Genomic DNA, 5,949 nt, shown 5'->3' with positions numbered 1-5,949 from the left:
TACAGTTGTTAATATGGAAAATAACACAATAATTAATAAATAATAATAATACAAGAATAAACTATTTCACTTACTTACAACTGTAAACCTACTTTTGCCCCACCCTGTGAGTCAAGGAGCATTTGTACTCTATTGAAGGAGAAAAGTCAGGTTTTAAACACTAAGAAGAGGAGCGGAAGGACAGATTGTGGCTATTAAGCTAATGAAGGATTGAGGAGTCCTTGAATCTGTATACAATTGGTTAAAACAAGCCTTATTGTTTATTAGTCAGATCTAGTCATCGGGAGGGGGTCACGCAATGTTCATGGTACTTTATTAGCGTCAGCTGGTTAGAACCACTTATGATGGAAAGCAATAGTCAGCAATGATATCTCCTAGACCAGTGGTCAGCAAACTGCGGCTTGGCAAACCACGGCTCACAAGCCACATGCGGCTCTTTGGCCCTTTGAGTATGGCTTCTCCACAAAATACCGACTTCTGTACATGGGCCACAAAGTTTCAATCGCACTGTACGTGTGCGCCTGCACGTGGTATTCTGTGGAAGAGCCACACTCAAGGGGCCAAAGAGCCGCATGTGGCTTGTGAGCCGAGGTTTGCCAACCACGGTCCTAGACAACTGTTGCATAAAGAGGAAATTTTCCTTTATAAAACTTTTTGAGTATTGTTTCTGCCTCTCCTTCTCTTACTCAAGAGACTACTCACCTCCCTCGTCAATGCAGAAATTGGGAGCAACAGCTCAGGCTGCCAGTGTCAGCAGAAAATATATGGCAGTGCGAAAACACTTCAAGGGGAGATGTTAATAAAAATAGGTGTAGGATTAAACATGAATTCCTCCCCCCCATTCCCTCCAGACCTTAGGGCTAGTGGAAGCTGGATTCTTCCTCAGAACATAAGATACATCCCTAACTGAAAGAATTTTCCAGATGATAAAACAGTATCAGAAATGGTCAGCAAGAAATGGTGATGGAAGGAGACTTGACTTGGGGTGGTAAACACACAATACAATATACAGATGGTGTGCTATAGAATTTTATACCTGAAACTTATATAATTTGATTAACCAACTAGAGGCCTGATGCACGAAATTTGTGCAATGGCCTTGCTGGCATCTATCTGGGGGAAAATAAAATTCTAGAATCAAAACTTTTATTTTCAGTGTTTTCTATCTGAAAGCATATTGCTTTAATAAGAAAAGAAAGTTTGTTTTTAGAAGAGAATCAGGGTTTCGTCTCCTCCCAAGGACCACTTAGTTATATCAGTCCATTGATCACAGATTTTATCTAAACCTGCTGCCACTGTCAAATCAATGCTAAGTGAGCAATAGGTAATGTTTCCCCATGCCCATATTTGATCTCTACAATTACGTTTATCCAAACCAATATTCACACACTGCAATGCACTAATGTAAGGAACCCCTTGCTTTTTTGTTTTATTTTTGAATTGAACTCTCAGTATGTGTTCTAGTCTGTATAAACGATCCATAACAAAACCACACAACACCTTTATACGTAACTTCCTTTAAAATGGGATTTGAAATTATTGTAATTGTTATCAGTGGAAAATGCCAATAGGCCTGCCTAAGAAAAAAAGATATGTAACAAATCAAGAATATTATATAGGAAAAACAATAGGTCTGATAACTCTGAAATATGATACACCTAATTCTGTTCAGGATTCTTTCTTTTAAAAGCTTCTGATCCCCATACAAATAATTTAGGTGATGATAAACAAAAGCAACACTGAATTTCTAATCTCTTTCTACCTTCCAATCTAGGCCTCTTCCAAGGTTTCCTACTTTAGTGACTGGCATTACCATCCCTTTAAGGCTAAAACCCATCTGTGACTACTCCCTCTCCCCCCATACCCAGTCCATTCCCACATTCAATGGGTTTGCCTCGTGGATATCTCTCAAATCTGCCCATTACTGTATTTCTCCCTGCCACAATTCCAGATCAAGCTGTCACCATCGCTGGCCTAGCCTACTGCAATAATCTTACTTGTTTCCTGGAATCCGCTGATTCATTCTTCATCCCATTCTCCAAATTGTAACCAAGAGGATTTTGTCTGATTCAGATCTGATATGACCCATCCATCCCCCCATATCTTTCTTTCAAAAAATAAAAAAAAACATTTAAGCTAAAAAAAATAAATAAAAAACTAAAAGCTAAATATTTCCTAAACATCTGCAAGTAAAGAGATCCAATGGCAGAATCAGAGTGCCAGAAAGGAAGAATTCACGGTGTTCATACTAATTAAGCATTGAAAACTAGCACTGCATAGGTCTCTGCATAGCTGGTTAAAACAAGTGAATCCCATTTATTGTTCATTAATCAAGAAAGACTCTTCAGTTAGATACAATAAAGGTCTGCTATCTTGGGGAGGAGGGGTGTCACTCAACTTCACAGTCCTTTATCAGCTTCACCTGGTTAAGAATAGCTGTGATGAAACAACAGACAGCTTTAATATCTCCCATGCAATTGCTGCTATTTGAGGGGAAAAAAGTCTTTATTTTACATTTCTCCTTCATTCCCACTCCCAATATTGCAGGCTCCGGTTATTTATGATCTGATCCTTTTGACTCCTCCAGCCCAGTCCTGGTCCGTTTTACGGCCTGCCCACACCAGCCTTATCTTTTCTCTGTTCCTTAGATACCTTACTTCCTCTTACTTCACTGTTAAGTACTTCTCCTATCATCCCATTATCCCTTTAGCTTAGTTAAATTTGCATTTTTAAGATCCCAACTCCACTGTCATTTTCTTCCAGAAGTTTTCCCTGGCCCTCCAGTACAAGGTAAAACTCTTTCATTATATACCTGCCAACAAAGCTTGTTGTTTTTTTCCTTGAGGACACTGATCTCCATTTATTTGATTAGTAGGTTTAGTTCATTAATGACTGTCTCCTCCCTTTGACTAAAAGCTACCTGACAACATAACTATTTTATTTTGCTCACCATTCTATCCACCAGTACTTTCTAATATGCCAAACAGAATAGGTGCTCAAAAATATTTCTTGAATGAATGGATTAATAGAGGGAATAAGTGAATCTATCATTATTCATTGGAGCTTGTGACTATAAACTAACAGAAGTAAGGAAAATTTTATGAAATCTTAGCTTATCCTTTTTTCATAAAGTTTAATTGTGAAGATATGAAGAAATGTGATCTGTAGTTTAAATAAAGCTTTGGTAAGAAGGGAGAGGAAATGGGGAGCAGGCAGAAAAAGACAAAATCTTCAATTGTTTATTTAAAGCTGCCATTAGTTTGGGGTTTTAAGAAATCATGCTTGGGCTACCCCACCACCTACAATATCTGATGCCATCATTCCAAGTCCTGTCCTCAGACTTATAGGGTGTTTACACTTAACTCTAAATTCCCAATTTTATTATATTTTGTCAGTTGATTTCACAACTTCAATATTAATTAAATGTAGCTGTTTTTGTCCTTTTGCCTTTGTTTCTAATAGCTTTAGCTTTTTAAAATCAAAGTAAGCCCATTCTTAAAAGCAGTTTGTTGTAAATATGCTCTCATTAACTTAGTGATTATCTGTTGCAAATGGACTTAAGAGAGAAAAAGGATAACTGAAGGTATATAAGGTACTGATGTCACTGTAAAATAGTTGAAGCCCAAAATACTGTCTGAGTGTATGGAGTATGTCTTGACAACAAGAATTATCTATATTAATAAAAGGGTAATATGCTAATTAGACTGGATAGACCGGATGTCCTTCCAGACAAAGCCACGGAGGCAGGGGCTGAGGCAGAAATGGTTAGGGGAGATCAGGCTAGCAGGGGACAGCAATTAGGGGCAATCAGGCAGGCAGGGGAGAGAGGTTGGGGGCAATCAGGCTGACAGGCAGAGGGGTTATGGGCGATCAAGCAGGCAAAGGGTTTAGGGGCGATCAGACAGGCAGGTGACTGGTTAGAAGCCAGTAGTCCCAGATTGCAAGAGGGATGTCCAACCGCCGGCAGTCAGACATCCTCAAAGGGTCCCGGATTTGCGAGAGTGCAGGCTGGGCTGAGAGACAACCTCCCCCGCCCCCATGCACGTATTTCATGCACCAGGCCCCTAGTCTATATAAATAAAAGGCTAATATGCTAACTATCCTTCTGACAGTCCGACCCATTGCTATGACGTGCACTGACCACCAGGGGGCAGATGCTCAATGCAGGAGCTGCCATGACACACACTGGCCATTTACAATAAAACGGCACCACAGACCTGGTGCTGACAAAGCAACACTCGGCTTCCCCCAAGTGGGACACAGACCCCACCACCACCCCGAAGCGACATCCCACCAAATTGTAGCTAATACTGCTGAGACCCCATGGCACAAAATAATGGTGGCTGTGGAGGCTGGGTAATGACCTCACATAGCAACGCCCGGCTTCCTCTCCCTAGCGACTAGCCTCCCTGCAGTTTCTTCAGCCCAGGAACACGACTTGCTTTATAGCCAGGTGCAAACATTTTGCACTTTAACCAAATGTCTGTGAAGCATTTTCACATGCCTCATCTCATTTGATCTTCACAGAAGTCCTAGAGTAGGTAGATAGGAGACTCGGTAGAATCCTATTTTCTTTTCATTAGCAAGAAAACAGAGATTTAGAAAGTTTAGAAAGTTGACCCAACTGAAAAGAAGTAAGAAATGGTGGAACTTGAAAATGACTTCAGGTTTTCTCACTGCACAGAATATAGTCAAACACTGCTACAGTTAAATATTTTACCCTTTGTTCCCCCTGCGTGATCTACAATAATAATCTGCTTTGTGTTGATATTTACTGCTGTGTTGCTGACAATTACCTGAAAGAGAAGTTGGGATGCTTCACTGGACTGGAAAAAGTTTAGCTAAATCAGAAAGCAGGTCTAATTAAACAAGTTTATATATAAAGCTCTTGCTGGCGCCAATTGCACATGTGTGTTTTCAGCTATCCATGTCGATCATAAATTTGGTTGACACTTCTATTATAGATAAAGGGTGAATAGTGATATTAGGATATTTCTTCTAATTATTTTCCTTTCATTGTGCATGAATTTAAGCACTGGGCCTCTAGTCCTATCTAATAAGAGAGAAACATGGTAATTAGCTGTACCTCCGCTACCCTTCCCATTGGCTAATCAGGGCGATATGCAAATTAACTGCCAGCCAAGAAGGCGGCCGGAAGCCAGGCAGCTTGAAGCGAACATGAGGCTTGCTTGCTTCAGTGACAGAGGACTCCAACATTCCCTGCCTGCCACTGCCGGCCTCTGAGCTTGCAGTTTGAAACATTGTTACAAATATAGAAGCTAAGCAAAACCCCAGAAACCTGCTTTCAACCAGCTGGGATCTCAGAACTGGAGTTGAAACAGTGTTTCAATTATAGAACCCAAACAAACCAGATACCTGCTTTCAGCAGCCAAGCCTCAGAGCTAAAGCTGGCCCAGAATAAAAAAAAAGAAAAGAGTGGTTGGGAACTTCAGTCACCTGCCAGCCAGAAAACAGCCCTCAGCCCCTCACCCAGACTGGCCAGGCACCCCAGTGGGGACCCCCACCCTGAAGGGGTGTGTGACCAGCTGCAAACAGCCATCATCCCCTCATCCAGGCTGGCCAGGCACCCCAGTGAGGACCCCCACCCTGATCCGAGACACCCTTCAGGGCAAACCAGCCAGCCCCCACCCATGCACCAGGCCTCTATCCTATATAGTAAAAGAGTAATATGCCTCCCAGCACCGGGATCAGCGTGACAGAGGGCAGCGCCCAAACCCCCTGATCACCCTGAGGCTCTGTGTGTGACAGGGGGCAGGGCCACAACCTCCTTATCCTCCCTGCTCTGTTCGTGACAGGGAAAGGCGCCCCAACCCCCTGATCAGCCCGGCTCTGTGCCTGATAGGGGGGAGCTCCCCAACCCCCTGATCGCCCTGTGGCTCTGTGTGTGACAGTGTGGGGTGCCCCAACCCTCTGATCGGCCCTGCTCTG

This window comes from Myotis myotis, unplaced genomic scaffold, assembly GCF_014108235.1.
Source record: "Myotis myotis isolate mMyoMyo1 unplaced genomic scaffold, mMyoMyo1.p scaffold_m19_p_1, whole genome shotgun sequence".
NCBI classification, from domain to species: Eukaryota; Metazoa; Chordata; class Mammalia; order Chiroptera; family Vespertilionidae; genus Myotis; species Myotis myotis.
The sequence above is the reverse complement of the archived record's forward strand: the minus strand, read 5'-3'. Positions refer to the sequence as shown.